This window comes from Mobula birostris, chromosome 16 (assembly GCF_030028105.1).
Source record: "Mobula birostris isolate sMobBir1 chromosome 16, sMobBir1.hap1, whole genome shotgun sequence".
Lineage (NCBI taxonomy): Eukaryota > Metazoa > Chordata > Chondrichthyes > Myliobatiformes > Myliobatidae > Mobula > Mobula birostris.
The window spans coordinates 67,615,156-67,635,937 of NC_092385.1; the positions used below are offsets into that span (position 1 = coordinate 67,615,156).

At 40.1% G+C, this 20,782-nt stretch overlaps 1 protein-coding gene across 2 annotated transcripts in view; it reads right to left on the reverse strand.

The window, feature by feature from the left end:
- LOC140211197 (transforming protein RhoA) overlaps window positions 1-20,782 on the reverse strand; it is a 116,853-nt gene that overhangs the window by 68,605 nt on the left and 27,466 nt on the right. The window lies entirely within an intron of this gene.

Below are 20,782 nucleotides of genomic sequence, written 5' to 3' on the forward strand. Positions count from 1 at the left end.
TAGAGAGCACTGTTATATATTTGAGTTGAGATACATTCTATATTGAGTTGGAGTTTATATCCAAGCAGGGAGGGGGGAGTTTGTGTATTTAATATTTTGGTGATATTTGATTAATATTATAAGTTATTAAGTTCTTTTCAAATCTTTTTATTGTTATATTATACAAAAGAAATAACACGAGTACATTGAAGTAACAACACTTACAATATCTCAATAAAGACATTATCTTAAAGATTGAAAAAAAAATTTGTGATAACAAATAAAAAACCTACTAAGCAGAAAAAGTGAGAAAAAAAAAAGAACCCATTATGTGTACAACCCCGGAGCCATGCGTCATATAAAAAGCTTCTAAAAATAAACATTAAACCACCAGCAAGAAAGAAAAGAAAATATACCAAAAAAATTTACAATTAGATTGTGGAAAAAATCTATCAATTAGCTCAAATGATAATAACAAGGAAATGAACCCCATCTTTTCTCAAAACCAAATAATGGTTCAAAGGTTTGACTTCTAAATTTTCTCCAAACTAAGACATAGCATCACTTGAGAGAACCATTGTGACAAAGTGGGAGCTGATGTATCCTTCCACTTCAACAAAATGGCCCTCCTAGCTATCAATGTAACAAATGCAATAACATGGTCCTGACGAAGGGTCTCGGCCTGAAACGTCGACTGTACCTCTTCCTAGAGATGCTGCCTGGCCTGCTGCATTCACCAGCAACTTTTATGTGTGTTGCCTGAAATTCCAGCATCTGCAGATTTCCTCGTGTTTGCGTTTTTAAGTGTAATAACATGTTGGTCAGACACAGAAATACCATGAATATTTTGAGGAATTATTCCAAAAAGTACAGTTAATTTATTAGGTTGTAGATTAATTTTAAGTGCTTTAGAAACTGTTGAAAAAACCCACTTCCAGAACTGTTCCAATATAGAACAAGACCAAAACATATGTGTCAGTGTGGGTATCTCAGTTTTACATCCATCATAATGACTACCAACATTAGAAAAGATTTTAGAAAGTCTCTCCTTCGCCAAATGATAACGATGTACAATTTTAAATTGAATCAATGAATGGCTAGCACAAATTGAACAAGAGTTAACCAACTTCAAAATCCGCATCTAATCCTCGGTCATAAAAGTCAAATTAAGTTCCTTTTCCCAATCCTGTTTAATCTTAGATAAAGGATGCTTATCCCATTGTAAAAATAAATTATAAATTCTTCCAATAGAACCCTTGATCGAAGGATTCGTACTCATAATAGTATCTAACAGGTTAGCCTCCAATATGTAAGGAAAATTACTTAAATATTTTTGTAAAAAATGTCTAACTTGAAGGTATTGCAGAAAGTGTGAGTATGAAAGAGAATATTTATCAATTAATTGTTCAAATGACATCAATCTATCTTCTTTAAATAAATCCAAAAAAGAATACCTTTATTTTTCCAAAGTAAAAAAATTGGATCATTCAAAGAAGGCTTAAAAAAGTAATTTTGATAAATTAAACCACAAAGTTTAAATTTTTTAAAATTAAAAATATTGTGGAACTGGAGCCAAATTTGTAAATAATACTTAATCACAGGATATAGGTTTAAATTAACAAAGTTATTACACCACCACGTCTTACACGTGAATCTCACTAAAGTAAAAATAAAACTAAGCACAAGCAGTTCTGCATTTTATTTCAATTAGTTTTATGTTTGGAGTTACAAATCGTAATACTACCCAGTTAGATTTTGCCAGCACCACCGCATTCTAGTTTCGATGACAGTCTGAGTCCAGATACAAACCAATGAGATGATTCTGAGGCAAGCATAAGGAGAGTGCCCTTGATATTAACGCAAGCATGGCATCATAAAGCAGCGGTCCCCAACCACCGGGCCACAAAGCATGTGCTACCAGGCCGCAAGGAAATGATACAAGTCAGCTGCACCTTTCCTCATTCCCTGTCACGCACTGTTGAACTTAAACATAGGGTTGCCAACTGTCCCGTATTTGCCGGGACATCCCATAAATTGGACTAAATTGGTTCGTCTATACGGGACCGCCCTTGTCCCGTATTTCCCCCACTAAGGGAGAGCCTTCCTATGAAACTTTTCGTGCCGAAATGACGTAAAGCGAAGAAACAATTACCATTTATTTATATGTGAATAATTTTTGAGAGCCAGACCCAAAAAAATAACCTACCAAATCATGCCAAATAACACATAAAACTGAAAATAACACTAACATATAGTAAAAGCAGGAATGATATGATAAATACATAGCCTATATAAAGTAGAAATAATGTATGTATAGTATAGTCGGGAAGATTAAGCCAAAACCGATTTGTGAAAAAAAAAATCGGCACGTACGCGCATGCGCACATGGGTGCCCGCGCAAGGCTTCATGGTCATGGTAGTCTTTCCAGGGGTAAACACAAGTGTCCCGGGATTTGACTGCCACTTTTGTCCCTCCTTTGGGAGTGAGGAAGTTGGCAACCCTAACTGCAAAAGACATGTAAAGGTGAGTTTCACCCTACTTGAACACCACCCCCCACCCCAGGTGGGCCAGTCCACAAGAGTATTGTCAATATTAAACCAGTCCGCAGTGCAAAAAAGGTTGGGGACCCCGTCATAAAGGGCAAAATGGAAAATGCCGCAATGATTGCAATCATACAGACAGTTGTGCTCAAAGGTTCCACAGCAGCCTGTCTTCAACTGGCTTCAAAAAAGGCAAAATGGAAAACACTGCAGTGACTGCAATCCTAGACAATAGTTGTGCTCAACAATCCCAGCTCCAGAACATGACGGCAGTCTTCCAGCCTGTCTTCAACCATTCTCCTTTCATCACCAGGTCAGAAATGGATTTTTCTGATTAGGGGTTGACTCAGGGAAGTGAGTGATCTGTGCGCTTGCTCCATAAAGCATCAAAGAACAGTCCCTTCAACCCACGATGTTGTACTGAACCAATTAAGAATGTATTATATTCCAGGCATAAAATCTCCCCTCAGCCTCCGCCGCTCCAGAGAAAACAACCTAAATTTGTCCAATCCCTCATTAAAGCACATGCCATCTAATCCAGGCAGCATTCTATTAAACCTCATCTGCACTCTCTCCAAAGCCTCAACATCCTTCCTATAATGGTATAATCAGAACTGTATGCAATACTCCAGATGTGACCTAACTATACTTTTGTAAGGCACAAACATAACTTGCTGAATTTTTTAATATATTTTTTTATTACAATCAAAAAAACAAAAAAAAAATGACCTTAACAAAATCTAATTAAATATTGAGCAGCAAAAGGGAGAAAAATATAAAGGCAAAAGTAAACATACACAGCAGAGGTGCACTGCACCAAAAAACCTCAGTCTTCACCCTGTAAGAAAGTCCAATACAGGTCCCATATCCTTTCAAGGATGTCCCCTCTGTCCTCATTACATTTGGAGAGACTGAGACTATGTAAAGTATTTGTCAGTTCTCTCAGCCACAGATCATACGTAGGCACAGAGTCCATTTTCCACATTTGCAGGATTAATTTCTTAGCAATCACCATGCCAAACAATACAGCCTTTTTCTCATACTTGGCTAAAGATAGGGAGCTTGTTGCTCCAAGGATGGCTATAAGCAGGTCTGGTTCCCACCGCTTCTCGTAAGCCTCAGAGAAACAGTGAAAAATACTTTTCCAGTATGCATTAAGCTTACAACATGACCAGAATGAATGTGACAAGTTACTGTTCACAGATTTACATCTATTACAAACTGGTGAAACATCAGGGTAGAAACTGTGCAACTTTTCTTTGGAATAATGAAGTCTATGTATTCTTTTAAACTGTATAAGTCTGTGTCAGATGTTGACCGAACAATCATGTATACACTTTAAGCACTCATGCCAGACCTCCACTGTCAGTTCTATACCCAATTCATCCAGCCATGCCTGTTTAAGACCTGCAGTATTCACCCGAGCTCCATTATGTAGGATCTGATAAAAATAGGATACCGCACTATGAGTAAAAGGATCAAATTTACTTATTGCCTCCAGGGACTCATGTTTGTCTAAAACTTCGAAGTTAGGTATATATTTCCTAACATAATCTCGAATTTGTAAATATCTAAAAAAAACTAAATGCAGGGATATTGTAAACTGCTTGTAACTGCGCAAATGAGGCAAAGTTTCCATTAATATATAGGTCACCTACACTACAGATGCCTCTCTTGCTGAATTTTGAACTCAATGCTTTGACTAATAAAGGCAAACATTCCATATGCCTTCTTAACCACCGCATCAACCTGTGTAGCCATGATCTACCTGAACATCAGAACAATTTTTGGGAAGCTAAAAGAAAGCCTCCTTTTGTCACCGTGTATTCTGTCAAATGGAAGCCTTTCTTATATTCTTGTACTTGTTTATCAGTAATTGATGTTCCCCTCTCATTCCATTCCAATTACTAACAGAGCTCAAGCTTTACCACTGCATAACCAATCATCCTGTAATATCATACAAAATATCATACGAGTCCACAAAAGCAATGCAGTACCGTTTCTTTTTGACCTACAACTTTCATCTCAATGCCAGTTGAAACTGTAGTATTTCAAACAGTACTGCTAAATTACCAGTATCATAACATTTTCAGCATATTTTTCTCCTTACAGTTACGTGGTTTTGAAAAGGGTGTTGTCGTCACCTCATCTGGTGTTTCAGCAATCTCACCAGGGTGATTATTATTCATTCTGACAGATGGGCACATACGCATTTCATTTTAGTTTGTAACAGAACCCAAACTACTAGCCAGGAACAGGAGACCAACTACAGTGTTACAGAATGTTATCAGACTCTGTCACACACTAAAAATGAATTCCTGAGAATCTAATCTACCTTGTTGTGAGTATTGTATTTTGTTTACCTTCACTGCACTTTCTGTTCTGCGTTGTTTTTCTTTCACTACCTCAATGTAGTAAGGTATGGCATCAAATATTGAAAGGGCTAGAGTGGATGTGGAGAGAATGTTTCTAATAGTGGGAGAGTCTGGGACCAGGAGGTGTAGCCTCAGAATACAAGGACACCCCTTTAAAACAGAGATGAGAAGGAATTTCTTTAGCCAAAGGGTGGTGAATCTTTGGAATGCATTTCCAGCGATGGTTGTGGAGGCCGAGTCATTGAGTATACTTAAAGCAGAGGTTGATGGGTTCAGATAAATCAGTCATGATTGAATGGCACAGCGAACTCAATGGGCTAAAAAAACCTAATTCTGCTGCTGTGATCTGACTGGATGACAAGCAAAAGCATTTTGGTGCACAATAAACCACAATAATTATTTTTCGCTCCAAACATTTCCCATTTCCACTACTAACTGCATCTTGGACTACATCCAGTATTCTGTCTAGAAATGTGGCAAATTCATAATGCAGACCACATATTATTGGTTTTATTTCCTCCAAAACAGAGCACAATTTCTGTACTTATTCACTGATCAGCATTATTCTTATTGAATCATTTTGTTACTATTCTGGGAGATGAAACAATGATTCCTCTCAGTAGACAGTGAGTGGATCCAATCTGTAAAGCCGATGTAATGATTACTCTCAGTACGTGGTGAGTGGATCCAATCTGTAAAGCACCATGACCATGAGAGGCCTGCGTCGGGCATTTTCATGCATTACAAGGCGCAGATTGGAAGTCTGTGTGGGGCGCCACTCCTTGCACAGACACTAGAGCAATGTGTGGTTAAGTGCCTTGCTCAAGAACACAAACATGCTGCCACAGCTGAGGCTCGAACTAGCGACCTTCAGGTCACTAGACGAACGTCTTAACCACTTGGCCATGTGCCCCACACAAAAAGCACATCCAATGATTACTCTCAGTACACAGTGAGTGGATCCAATCTATAAAGCACATCCATGCTCTATAACACAGTAAAAACCAAACCGTTCCATTTTCCTCATATTACTTCCTTGCCTGACTGCTTGCTCTGGCACTGTTATAAGGCTATCAAGTGCTCCACCTTGGCCACTTACATCCATACGTGTATCAATAGAACCATTACTGGTACACCTTAGCGTTTTGTTTGCATTAATAGAGATTGTGGTAGGGCTGCATTTTGTCAGCATATAAACAGAAATAAACCTGGTGATAGCTTAAAAAAAAACTTCAGATTAGCTTTATTGTCTCATATACATTGAAACATACAACAAAATGCGATGTTTTGCATCAAATCAAATCAGTGAGAAAGTGCTGGGCAGCCTGCAAGTGTTGCCATGCTTCCAGTGTCAACAGAGCTTGCCCACAATTCACTAAACTTAACCATCGTCTTTAGAACACGGGAGCACCCAGAGGAAACTCATGCATCACAGGGAGAACAAACTAACTCCTTCCAGACCCCAATCTTACAGCTGGAGCTGTAAAGCACTGCACTAACAGCTACACTATGTGCCACCCCTAATTTATCCACCTTCTGTTTTCTTTATCAGTACAAAGACTACAAGAGCTAAAAGTTGAAAAGTTTGATGCTTAATTCTCTTAAACACAAGAGATTCTGCAGATGCTGGAAATCCAGAGTACGCTTTGCACAACACTATTACAGATTGGGGTATCGGAATTCAATGTTCAATCCTGACATCCTCTTCAAGGAGTCTCGGTCCCGTGGAAAGCATGGGTTTTCCCCAGATGCTTCGGTTTCCTCCCACGATCCAAAGATGTTCCGGTTAGTAAGTTAAATTGTCATTACAAATTGTCCAGCGATTAGGTTGGGGTTAAGTTGCGGTTTGCTGGGCAGTATGGCTCGAGGGGCCGGAATGGCCTATTCTGCTCTGTACCGCTAAATAAATAAAAGTTGAAATTCCCCAATTCTAATTCTCTCAAACACATGAGATTCTGCAAATGCTAGAAATCTAGAGTAGCACACACAAAATGCTGGAGGAACTCAGCAGATCCGGTAGCATCTAGGGAGGGAAATAACCAGTCAGCACTTCGGTCCGAGATCCTTCATCTTTCATACTCCATGACCATGTGCTCTGATTACTGCTGATTGCTAATGAGCTTCTGCTGCTCTATAGTCCAACAGCATATTACACACTGAGCAAAAAAAAAGCAGGTTAAATGACAACATGGCCCCACCAAATTAATTTAGTGGCTTTGATAATTTAATAGATGAGAAATAGTCCAATACATTATCTTCGTGGAATTCCAGACATAACTGATTCCACAACTTGCAGATTCATTTTCAAGGACTCTACAACTCATGCTCTCAATATTACTTATTTTGTATTTGCACAATTTGTCTTTGCATATTGGTTATCAGTCTTAGTTATTGTATTTCTTTCTTTTCCTATAAATACCGTTATATTTATTTATTTTCCTATAGATACCTGCATTTAAATGAATTCCAAGCATGTGTACTTTTATAATAAATTTACTTTGACTTTCAGCTATTCAGAAGCGGAAGAGGACGTACTACAAGAAAAGCATTACGTTTTCACATGGCAGCCAAACAAGCATGAAAACAGTGAGTCATTCTATTGTCCTGACCCAGAGCAAAAGGGAGAGAAAGGAAAGGCATACATAATGACAAAAAGGGAACACTATACCATCTGACAGAACTAAACAAAAAAGTTACAAAAGAAACTGGAATGCATAAGGAATTTTTTTAAAAAATGCTCAGAGACCACTTGGGAATCTTGGCTCCAGCCAGCACAAAAGACAGGATATCCTTGTGGCCACCGATTTTAATTCTACTTCCATTCCAAAATGTCGGTCCATAGCCTCCTCTACTGCTACGGTGAGGCCACTCTCAGGTCGGAGGAGCAACACCACACACCATGAAATTTGTTGTTTTGTTGCAGTAGTACAGTTATTCTTAAAAGGTACCATTAGTATTTTAAGCAACACACATCAAGGTTGCTGGTGAACGCAGCAGGCCAGGAGGCATCTCTAGGAAGAGGTACAGTCGACGTTTCAGGCCAAGACCCTTCGTCAGGACTAACTGAAGGAGGAGTGAGTAGGAGATTTGAAAGTTGGAGGGGGAGGGGGAGATCCAAAATGATAGGAGAAGACGGGAGGGGGAGGGATGGAGCCAAGAGCTGGACAGGTGATTGGGGATACGAGAGGAGTCAAAATGTGGTCGAAAAGTTGGAGAGCCGAAGGAGTTACAGATGGGGAGCAGTGAGAGATGGTTTCACTGAACTCCCATCGAAGAGAGGATCTAAACTTCTTCGGTGTAGGCATCACCGGAAGAGGCTTCGCAGTAGTGAATTTAAAAATGCAAACAACAGGAATTCTGCAGATGCTGGAAATTCAAGCAACACACATCAAAGTTGCTGGTGAACGCAGCAGGCCAGGCAGCATCTCTAGGAAGAGGTGCAGTCGACATTTCAGGCTGAGACTCTTCGTCAGGACTAACTGAAGGAAGAGTGAGTTAAGAGATTTGAAAGTTGGAGGGGGAGGGGGAGATCCAAAATGATAGGAGAAGACAGGAGGGGGAGGGATGGAGCCAAGGGCTGGACAGGTGATTGGCAAAAGGGATACGAGGAGTCAAAATGTGGTCGAAAAGTTGAAGAGCCGAAGAAATTACAGATGGGGAGCAGTGAGAGATGGTGGCATGAACATTGACTTCTCTAACTTCCGCTAATGCCCCACCTCCCCCTCGTACCCCATCTGTTACTTACTTTTATACACACATTCTTTCTCTCACTCTCCTTTTTCTCCCTCTGTCCCTCTGAATATACCCCTTGCCCATCCTCTGGGTTTCTCCCCCCGCCTCCCCTCCCCCGTCTTTCTTCCTGGACCTCCTTCATGATCCTCTCGTATCCCTTTTGCCCATCACCTGTCCAGCTCTTGGCTCCATCCCTCCCCCTCCTGTCTTCTCCTATCATTTTGGATCTCCCCCTCCCCCTCCAACTTTCAAATCTCTTACTCACTCTTCCTTCAGTTAGTCCTGACGAAGGGTCTCGGCCTGAAATGTTGACTGCACCTCTTCCTAGAGATGCTGCCTGGCCTGCTGCGTTCACCAGCAACTTTGATGTGTATTATTAGTATTTTAAGATTTTTTATGTACATTTAATTTTTGCACATTCGTGGTGCACCGGTATTTTGATTATTTTAGGGCTTTTATGCTTGCATTTTAATTATTTATGTACTCTCTCAGCTTTAGATTTTCTTATATTTAATCAATAAACTAACCATGACAACGTTTGGCTAAGTTGCACAACTTTGGATGATAAACCTGATAGACAAAAAAGAAATTACTATAAGTTACAAAAAAAATAAAATCTGCAAAACAGGAATAATGAGACAGTGTTCATGAATTTATGGACATTCAGAAATCCGCTGGTGGAGGGAAAGAAACTAATCCTAAAACATCAAGTCTTCAGGCTCCTGTACCTCCTCTCCAACAGTGGTAATGACAATAGGGCATGTCCTGGATGGTGAGGGTTTTTAAATGATGGATGATGCTTTTCAGGCACTGACATTTGAAGATGCCCTTGATAATGAGGCTGCCTGAAGCTACAACCCTCTACAGCCTCTATCTTGTGCAATGGCGCCATAACAGGCAATGATGCATCAGTCACAATGTTCTCTACCGTACATCTGTAGAAATTTGTAAGAGTCTTTAGTGACATACCAAATCTACTCAAACTCGTAATGAAGTGTAGCTGCTGGTGTGCCTTCTTCATGACTACATCAATATGTTGTATCCACTATGGATTCTGTGAGACGTTGAATCTGCTCACCAACATTCCTTCTAATTTTTAGTAGTCAGTGTGCGCAAAAATCTTACGTTGTGCAAATTTTTTTCCTGTGTCAAAAGTATGTGCGCACTAAATGCACACATGGCACAGTTTATGTAGCTTTCCAAATATATTTGACATAAAACTGCACAGAATAACAACAAAATAACATATTTAAGTCACTCAGTTATTTTTTCTCTCTCCTGTCTTTGGCATTTACCCATTCTTTGTAAACTCTATCTAGACTAATAGAACTTCCATCCAATTGATATGGTCTTACTCTCAAAGGGTATTTCACATTTAAAGATGTCTTGTAGGGCATTATGTACTCCATTCCAATAGTCTTTGATAACAGGGCATTCCCAGAAAATATGATGGTTTGCATTTTGATTTCCAGAATTTCTCCAGCAAATGGGGGGGAATATATTTTGAGTATATACCTCAAGAATGGTTGAAAAGAGATAAACATTTTATGAATGTACTGCTGGTGGCTGGTAAAAAGACTCTTACCAGGAAATGGTTATCACAGGAAAGCCCAACTCTAAAGGTATGGTTTGAAATTATAATGGACATTTACAAAATGAAGATAACAGCATCTGTTAATCATAAGTTGGAACAATTTTATTCATACTGGAAAAAAATGGTTTAACTACATAACACCTCAAAGGCCTGATTTTATTCTCACAAGTCAACGAATATGTTGTTAAAAAAAAGATCACTCCCTACTCTGCACATAGTTTTCTTCTTTCGATTGTTCTTTCTTTCCTCTTCTTTCTATCAGATAAATATTATGTGGAGATTTGTGACAAATATGATTATATAATATATGTACAGTATCTGAAATACATCTTATGGAAATGTTTGATGATGAAATTCAATAAAAAATAAATTACAAAAAAAAGAAAAAGAAAAACTTGGGACAGCTACATGGATGAGAGGTGTATGGAGGGATACGTCAGTGGGACGAGGCAGAAAAATGGTTCGGCACAGCCAAGAAGGGCCTAAAGGTCTGTTTCTGTGCTGTAATGTTCTATGGTTTGATGATAGCTTTTGATTCTCATTAACATATCCAAATGACATTCACCTAAACTGTTTCTCAGCTTGCTTTTGAATTGATTCATTAGGCCAAACCCTTGCTCACAGTCCGCACTAGACACAAGAAAGGTTCCCCCAATGTCCATCAACTGTGCATGGTCACAAAACTGTTCATTTTGAAGTACAAGTGCCACCATTTGAGCAAAGTTTGAAATCAGTTTGGATTTAATTTTTTCTTGCACAGAAAATTTGAAATTATTAAACTGTTTATTACAGTATTTTCAGCTAGAAAATCATGATTTTTTTACATAAGGCATTAACTTGTTAAAAAAGTGACTCCCTAGCCTCAAAAAATGTTTCTCTTCTGACACCATGGCCGTGTTCTCAGAATTATTTTCAGCTTCCAGCTGAAACATTTTCATTGTATGTGCCTAGTCCATATTGCATTGCTACCTTCCAAATAGATTTTCTAAATCAACCCAAAAATACTTTTACTTTGACTGATACTTCTGTTTTACAAACAATCATACAGAATTTAAACCCTAAAATTTGAGTGTTTGCACAAAATGAGATGAAATCATTAGCAACACACACACAATGCTGGAGGAACTCAGCAGGTCAGGCAGCATCTACGGAAATGAACAATCGATGTTTCAGGCCAAGACCCTTCTTGACTGAAGAAGGGTCTCGGCCCGAAATGTCGACTGTTCATTTCCATGGATGATGCCTGTCCTGCTGAGTTCCTCCAGAATTTTGTATATATTTCTTTGGATTTCCAGCATCTGCAAAATTTCTTGTGTTTATGAGACAAAAACCTTGCCATGATGCACCCTGGTTTCAAGAGATACACAAAATCGGTCAAGTTGCTGATACATATTTCAGTTAGATTCAAATCTGCATTCACAGGACATCCCACCTTTCACAGTCTGACCTAGTTTCCAGAACAACGCAGAGGAAACTGGCAATGCTTGACAACCTGATTCAGAGATTCACATTCCAGTTTGAGCCTAGGGCAATCAAACAGCTGAAATCTACTTTAATTTCCTCATCTTTCAACACATACAGTCTCCAAGTCCAACAGGAAAACAGTTCTCTATAAAATTAGGAAAAATTACAGGAATTGCTTCTTTAACAGTACACAGCAAATAGCTGACTTTTATAGCAAACATGCAAAATAACATCACGTTGATTCACATTTGATTAACATGTCATGGTGGCATAGCAGTTAGCATGGCACTATTACTGCTTGGAGTTTGGAGTTTAATTCTGGTGTTTTCTGTAGGAAAGTCTGTATGTTCTTCCTGTGAGCACATGGGTTTCCTCCAGGTACTCTGGTTTCCTCCCGCAGTCCAAAGACGTACCGGTTTGTAGGTCATTGTAAATTGTCCTGTGATTAGGCTAGGGTTAAATCAGCTGGGCAGTGCTGTTCAGAGGGCCGGAGGGATCTGGTCCACGTTGTAGCTCTAAATAAATAAATGATGGACCATGGGCAGATTGTAGCTTCATAGTCTCGTGCTCCTTTTGTTTCCAGTCTCATTGTGGATCTTTCCTGTCAAAAAGCAGCTGTGATGCAATAGAGGCAAGGCCTGTGCAAGGCTCATCCCCAAGTCCTACTTCACAATATACAAAGTGAAGTCACTGATGTAAACATACGTACCCTCAAAATTCAGTCTTGAAAGTAAGTGAAAAAAAATGTATTTTTTGTTATTTTGCACTGTATTTAGCACTGTCAATTGAGTACAGACTGAGATATTTCAAAATGTGTGCTTTGTGTGGAAAATCCAGCAGCAATAAGTTATTATTCTAGAAAACGTGCATTGGGTAAATCAACATAAACTGATCCTGATGAAGAGTCTCAGCCTGAAACATTGACTGCTTATTCCTCTCCATAGATGTAGAGAGGTTCACTACCCTCTGGCTAAAGAAATTCCTTTTCATCTGTTCTAAATGGACATCTCTCTCTTCTGAGGCTGTGCGCTCTGATCCTAGATTCTCCCACTATAGGAAACATCCTCTCTGCATCCAGTCTATCCGGACCTTTCAATATTCAATAGGTTTCAATGAGATCCTCCCTCATACTTCAAAACTCTGTGACTACAGGCCCAGAGCCATCAACGCTCGTCATATGTTTTTAGATTTATTCCCAAAATCATTCTGGTGATCTCCTCTGGACCCTCTCCAATGCTAGCACATCTTTTCTCAAAAAAGGGGCCCAAACCTGCTCAAAATACTCCAAGTGCAGTCTGACCAATGCCTCATACAGCCTCAGCATCCCACCCTTGCTCTGATATTCTAGTTCTCTCAAAATGAATACTAACATTGCATTTGCCTTCCTTGCCACCAACTCAACCTGCAGGGAATCCTGCATAAAGATTCCCAAGCCCTTTGACACACCATATTTTTGAATTTCCTCCCCATTTAGAAAATAGTCTATGACTTTATTCCTTCTACCAAAGTGCATGACTACACTATATTCTATCTGCCATTTCTTTGCCTATTTGCCCAATTTGTTCAACTCCTTCTAGAGACTCCCTGCTTCCACAACACTATCTGACCCTACATTTATCTTTGTATCATCTGCAAACTTGGCCTCAAAGCCATCAATTCCATCATCCGAGTTGTTGACATATAATGTGAAAAAGATACGCTCCCAATACTGAGACCTGTGGAACACTACTTGTCACCGAAAGTTAACCAGACTATGCTCCCTTTCTTCCAACCCTTTGCCTCCATGCCAATCAGCCAAATTCTAGTATCCTTCCCGTAATACCATGGGTTCCTACCTTGTTAAGCAGCCTGCAGAACTGATAAATGGTCTCAGCCCGAAACGTACTCTCTTCCATAGATGCTGCCTGCCTTACTGAGTTCCTCCAGCATTTTGTGTGAGTTGCTTGGATTTCTACCATCTGCAGATTTTTTTTCGTTTGTTAAGCAGCCTCACATATGGCACCTTGTTGTCAAACACCTGATAATCCAAGTAAACAACATCCACCGACTCTGCTTTGTCTATCTTGCTTGTTATTTCCTCAAAAAATTCTAACAGATTTGTCAGGCAAGATCTCCTCTCAGGGAAACCATGAGGACTTTGGCCTATTTTACCATGTACCTCCCAGTACCCCAAGATCTCATCCTTAACAATGGACTCCAACATCTTCCCAACCAATGAGGAACTGGCCAACGACTTCCTTTCTTCTGCCGCTCTCCCTTTTTGAAGATAGGAGTGACATTTGCAACTTGCACAGCTGAAGAGGAAGAAGGAGGGTACTCGGGGAAGTGACAGGCAGGTGAGAAGAGGTAAGAGACCAGAGTGGGAACAGTAGAAGAGGGGAAGGGGAGAGAATTGTTTTTAAACTGGAAGGGGAAATTGATAATCATGCCATCAGGTTGGAGGCTACCCAGATGAAACATAAGGTGTTGCTCCTCCACCCTGAGGATGGCACGAGAGGAGGGCATGGACTGACATGCTGGAATGGGAGTTGGAATTAAAATGTTTGGCCACCGGGAAGTTCTGCTTTAGGCGGATGGAATAGAGGTGCTCAAAGAAAAAGCGGGTGGAACAAAGGTGCTCAACGAAGTGTTCCCCAATTTACGATGGGATTCACCAATATAGATGAGGCCATATTAGGAGCACTAGGTACTATAAACAACCCCAGTAGATTCAAAGATGAAGTGTTGCCACACCTGGAAGGATTGTTTGAGGCCCTGAACGGGAGAGAGAAGGTGAATGGGGGGCAGGTGTAGCACTTTAGCCATGTGCAGGAATAAGTGCAGGGAGGGAGATTAATAGGGAAGGACAGATGATTGGGAAATGGGGGAGATGCACATGGGGGCAGCATCAATGGTGGAGCAAGGGAAACACTGTTCTTTGAAAAAAGGACATATCTAATGTCCTGGAAAGGAAAGCCTATGTGAAAGAGAGCAAAGAACTCAGAAAAGAGAATAACATTTCTATCTCCCATTGCAATTTGTAGCCCACATCCTAGCTACTGTTCGAAGGCTTGTATGCAACTCCCATCAGGTTCCTTTTTTTAATGCAGTTTCTTAACTCTACTCACAAGGAATCTATATCTTCTGATCCTATATCATCACTTCCTATGGATTTTATTTCATTGTTAATGAGTCTCTTAAATGTTTCTAACGCATTTGTCTTTACCAATAACCCTGGTAGCATGTTCCACGCATCCACCATTCCCTGTCTAAAAACCTAACCTCTAACATCCCTTTCACCCCTACTTTCCAATCATCTTAAAATTATGCCCTCTCATGATTACAATTTCTGCCCTGGGAAAGGTCTCTGGCTGTCTGCTCTGTCTATGACTTTCATTATCTTAGCATCACAGGTGGTGGGATTAATAAAGCCTCAGATAACACGGGACCACTTAAATATCCTGATGATGGATCTCGGCCTGCAACATCAACTGTTTATTCCTCTCCACAGATGGTGCCTGACCTGATGAGTTCCTCCAGCATTTTATGTGTGCAGCACAGCTTAAGTAAGAAACACAATTCAGTGCAACACTTTCAATAAAAGATCAAGTAAACCACACAGACTGTTCAAACTTACGTTTAAAGACCAAGTTAAACAGAGCAACACACTCAAATTCTGTCTTTGCAAGTTAAAGTACACTCAGTGGCCACTTTATTAGGTACACCTGAATACCTGTTCGTTCATGCAAATATTTAATCAGCCAATCATATCGCAACAACTCAATTCATAAAAACATACAGACATGGTCAAGAGGTTCATTGTTGTTCAGACCAAACATCAGAATGAGGAAGAAATGTGACCTAAATGACTTTGACTGTGGAATGATTGCTGGATGGAGATGGGATAACTTGAGTATCTCAGAAATTGGTAGCCTCCTGGGATATTCACATACAACAATCCCTAGTTTATAAAGAATGGTGTGAAAAACAAATAAAACATCCAGTAAGAAGCAATTATGTGGATGAAAACACCTCAGTAATGAGAGAGGTTAGAGGAGAATGGCCAGACTGGTTCACGCTGGACAGGAAGGCGACAGTAACTCAAATAACCATGTGTTACAACAATGGTGTTGCAGAAGAGCTTCTGTAAGTACATAACACATTGAAGTGCATGGGCTATAGCAGCAAAAGACCACAAATATACACTCAGTAGCCATTTTATTAGGTACAGGAAGTATTAAGCACTGTATATAGGCACGTTTGCCTTCAAGAAAAAAAATGACCGGGAGTGTTCAAACACTAGAGTTGAAAACAAAAGGCCTACAGTTTGTCTAGATAACATACAGAGCAAACTACAGGTGGTATGAAATTGAAAGTTTCTAGTACTCTACCTTGCTTTAAAAATGTGGCAACTGGATACAATGAAATAAACATTGTCAATTCATAACAACACAGTCAAACAATTAATTCGCCACCACACAAAACTTTATACATTGCTGATGTATTTAGTCCCATGCTATTCCACACACACAAAAGCATCCCTTACAATCAAGAACTAAGTTTGCACATTAACAAATTATTTTGCAGGCTGTAAAATGTATTCACTATTGACAAAATAGCAAATACATCATGTCATTTGCAGTACACAATGCTCCATCTGTTTAATAATGACCACTCGTGGTCAAATTAACAACTGATGTTTAATGCATGTTATAGAAAATCCCAAATTCAAGTTAATAAAGAATCTGTACTACTTTCATGGATAGATATTTCCACTTATGATACTTAGGGAAAGAATGGTGAAAGCAACTGATAATTATGAAAACCGACAATATCAAATCTTCTTTAACTTTCAACTTTAAGTAGTGGGATAGTTTCATTTGGGAGGCACTTCCAATATTTTTGTTGGCCCTGTTTAAGAGCCATATTTTGTGATGTTGAAGTATTTCAATGCTAATGTTAAGAGAACAGCATATACAAAATAATGCTCATCCACACCCTCATAACACTGAAATACAGGCTTATGGTCTCATATGAAAGTATCAGTCTATCCAGCTAATACAACACAAAATAATCTGCAGATGCCGGGGTCAAAGCGACACTCACAACACACTGGAGGAACTCAGCAGATTGGGCAGCATCCGTGGAAAAGATCAGTCGACGTTTCGGGCCGGAACGCTTCATCAGGACTGAAGAGGGAAGGGGCAGAGCCCTATAAAGAAGGCGGGGGGAGGGTAGGAAGGAGAAGGCTGGTAGGTGCCAGATGGAAAACCAGTAAGGGGCTTTATTCTTTAGTGCTTTTTTTTCTATGGTATTTAAAATTCTAACTATGCTGTGATTCAAATCAAACCACTATTGCTCTTATTTATAGACTTCAGAAGTATATAGAACACTACAGGCCTTTCAACCCATGACATTGTGCGGAACTTCTAACCTACTTCAGGATCAATCCAATCTTTCCTTCCCATATAGCCCTCGTCTTTTCTTTCATCCATGTGCCTATCTAAGACACTCATAAATGTTCCTGATGTTCCTGCCCCTACCACCACCCGACAGCATGTTCCACGCACCCACACTCTAAAAAATCTACCTCTGGCATTTTACCCCGCTCCATACTTTCCTTGAATCACCTTAAAATAATACCCTCTTGTATTTGCCATTTCCACTCTGGGAAAAAGTCACTGTCCACTCTATCTATGCCTCTTATCATTTTATACATTTCTACTACTTCATCTATCCAGTGGTTAATGTAAGCTAGGGAACTATGGTGCAGCAGGAACTACTATTAAAAGTCCTTATCTAGGGAAGCTGTTCATGGGCCCCAATCCTAAACACTATACAATGCTGCTGCAACTGCAGTCTATTACAATGAAGTGTGATATCATCTATATTTTCCCGTTAGTGTAACAGAGAGCAAATGATAAAGACAAGCAAAAAACAGAACTAATAGAAGAAAGACAAAAAAGTAAATTGTAAAATAGACACAAAGTGCTGAGCTGCTTGCTTGTGTTAGTATTAGAAACATAGAAAACCTACAGCACAAAACAGGCCCTTCGGCCCACAAAGTTGTGCCGGTGTTACTTGAATATTCTGTGCACTTTTCAATCTTACTTTAACTCTGTCCCAACTTTTGTTGAGTATGTTGCAGCCATTAAATTCTAAATTTGTGTATATTTACAAAATACAATTAAGTTGGTCAGTAAAACTATTGAAAATCTTTTCCTTGTACTTTTGTCAGTTAAATAAAGGTTCACGTGAATTAACATATCACAGACTTTGTTTTTATTGCATTTTGGAAAATATCCCAACTTTTCTGGAAATGGGGTTTGTAATTATCTGGATAGACAGGGTGTGATTAGGAACAGTCAACATGGATTTGTCCGTGGAAGGTCATGTTTGACAAATCTTATTGAATTTTTTGAAGAGGTTACTAGGAAAGTTGATGAGGGTAAGGCGGTGGATGTTGTCTATATGGACTTCAGTATGGCCTTTGACAAGGTTCCACATGGAAGGTTAGTTAGGAAGGTTCAATCGTTAGGTATTAATATTGAAGTAATAAAATAGATTCAGCAGTGGCTGGATGGGAGACGCCAGAGAGTAGTGGTGGATAACTGTTTATCAGATTGGAGGCCGGTGACTAGTGGTGTGCCTCAGGGATCTGTACTGGGTCCAATGTTGTTTGTCATATACATTAATGATCTGGATGATGTGGTGGTAAATTGGATGAGTAAGTATTTAGATGATACTAAGATAGGGTATGTCCACACTACGCCGGATAATTTTGAAAACAAAGCTTTTTCTCTTCGTTTTGCCCTCCCGTCCACACTGAGCTGGCGTTTTCAGCCCCCGAAAACGGGGATTTTCGAAAACACTCTCCAGAGTGAATAAATCTGAAAACGCTTAATATCCGGCGTAGTGTGTACGGGGTAAACTGAGAGATTTAAAAACATTGTCATGACAACACCACAACAACAATGCTTTTTTCTGCTTCTGCTTGGCACTGCGCAAGCTGTTATAATGCGCAGTCGGTGCGAACGGCGTGAGAGTTAAATTGTAAAGTGAGCTTTTTTGACTATTTAAAAACGCTGTCATGACGTGCCCAAACAGATGTTCGTTGTTATCTTGAACGCTATCACCTAACAATTTCAGAACAGACGGACGAGACTGAAGCCAGAAGGGTTAGAAGTGTACTCACCAAATACTTTGACCCATAGCTTACTGAATAAATAAGTATACTCACTTCACCCTGTTTCCTGTCCTTGCTTGTATGAAGGTGGCTTACCTATTTATGCAAGTACTTTCAAGGTGGCTGTGGCTCAAAAGAGGGGAGCCATGGAGTCATAAGTAGCTAGCCATCTGGACACAAGCTGGGGTCTGATCAGCCCCAGCTGGGTCACCTGGAGGAGGTTGTATGATGTTGAAAGACCCGAAACACCCGATGATTCCAGGAACATCACTGAAGTTGTGTCCAGAAGCATCAATAGATGTATGTACACAGCAGTTGACAATAGATTTGTAACAGCCCAATGTAACATTGTATGGAAATACAAGATAACGCTGATGCAGACGTTTTATACATTTAACAAGGTGCTTTATTAATGCAACAGAGTTAGTCAGTTTTTCAATGTTCATCGTCAGCTGGGTCATACTGTCTGTGAACTCCCTGTCGGTTGCTTCCATACGCTCCAGTATTTGTTTTTTTTAAGTTTCAAGTCCTCCTGCGCAAGAGCAATTCTTTTTTTCTACTCTGTAACTGGACAAACGCGCACTAAGTATACTATTTCCTCTTCGCTTGTTTTCTGTGTGTTCTGCGCATGCCCAGTAGGAGGAGATTTGCCCAAATATCCGCCAAATGTAGATAGAGATATTTTGAAAAACACTTAGTGTGGACACCTGTCGTTTTTACTCGAAACCGGCATTCTCAAAATTATCCGGTGTTGTGTGGACGTAGCCATAGGTGGAGTTGTGAATAATGAAGTAGGTTTTCAAAGCTTGCAGAGAGATTTAGGCCAGTTAGAAGAGTGGGCTGAAAGACGGCAGATGGAGTTTAATGCTGATAAAAGTGAGGCGCTACATTTTGGTAGGACTAATCGAAATAGGACATACATGGTAAATGGTAGGGCATCGAAGAATGCAGCAGAACAGAGGGATCTAGGAATAATGGTGCAGAGTTCCCTGAAGGTAGAATCTCATATGGATAGGGTAGTGAAGAAAGTTTTTGGTATGCTGGCCTTTATAAATCAGTGCACTGAGTATAGGAGTTGGGATGTAATGTTGAAATTGTACAAGGCATTGATGAGGTCGAACTTGGAGTATTGTGTACAGTTTTGGTCACCGAATTATAGGAAAGATGTCAACAAAATAGAGTACAGAACAGAGAAGGTTTACTAGAACGTTACCTGGGTTTCATCACCTAAGTTACAGAGAAAGGTTGAACAAGTTGGGTCTTTATTCTTTGGAACGTAGAAGGTTGAGGAGGGATTTGATAGAGGTATTTAAAATTATGAGGGGGATAGACACAGTTGACATGGATAGGCTTTTTCCATTGAGAGTGAGGGAGATTCAAACAAGAGGACATGAATTGAGAGTTAAAGGGCAAAAGTTTAGGGATAACATGAGGGGGAACTTCTTTACTCAGAGAGTGGTAGCTGTGTGGAACAAGCTTCCAGCAGAAGTGGTTGAGGCAGGTTCGATGCTGTCATTTAAAGTTAAATTGGACAGCTATATGGACAGGAAAGGAATGGAGGGTTATGGGCTGAGTGCAGGTCGGTGGAACTAGGAGAGAGTAAGAGTTTGGCACGGACCAGAAGGGCCGAGATGGCCTGTTTCCGTGCAGTAATTGTTATATGGTTATATGGATAGATGTTATTCTTTCTTGTGCGTCTGTAAGCTATTGTTTTCGCAGACTTTGGGCAGAAGGTGGATGGGGACAGAGAGAGGAGACGCGAAGCTGTTAGCTGGGTGACAGAACAGACCTCGTGCGGGAATCCGAGGCCTTGGGTCTTCGGTGAGGAGAGGAGACGAGGACAGACTTGTGTGGAGCGTTTGGTCGATCACCGAGGGTGGTCCCATTCGAGGGTCAGCGGAATTCGGAGGACATCGATTGGAGGAAAGGGAG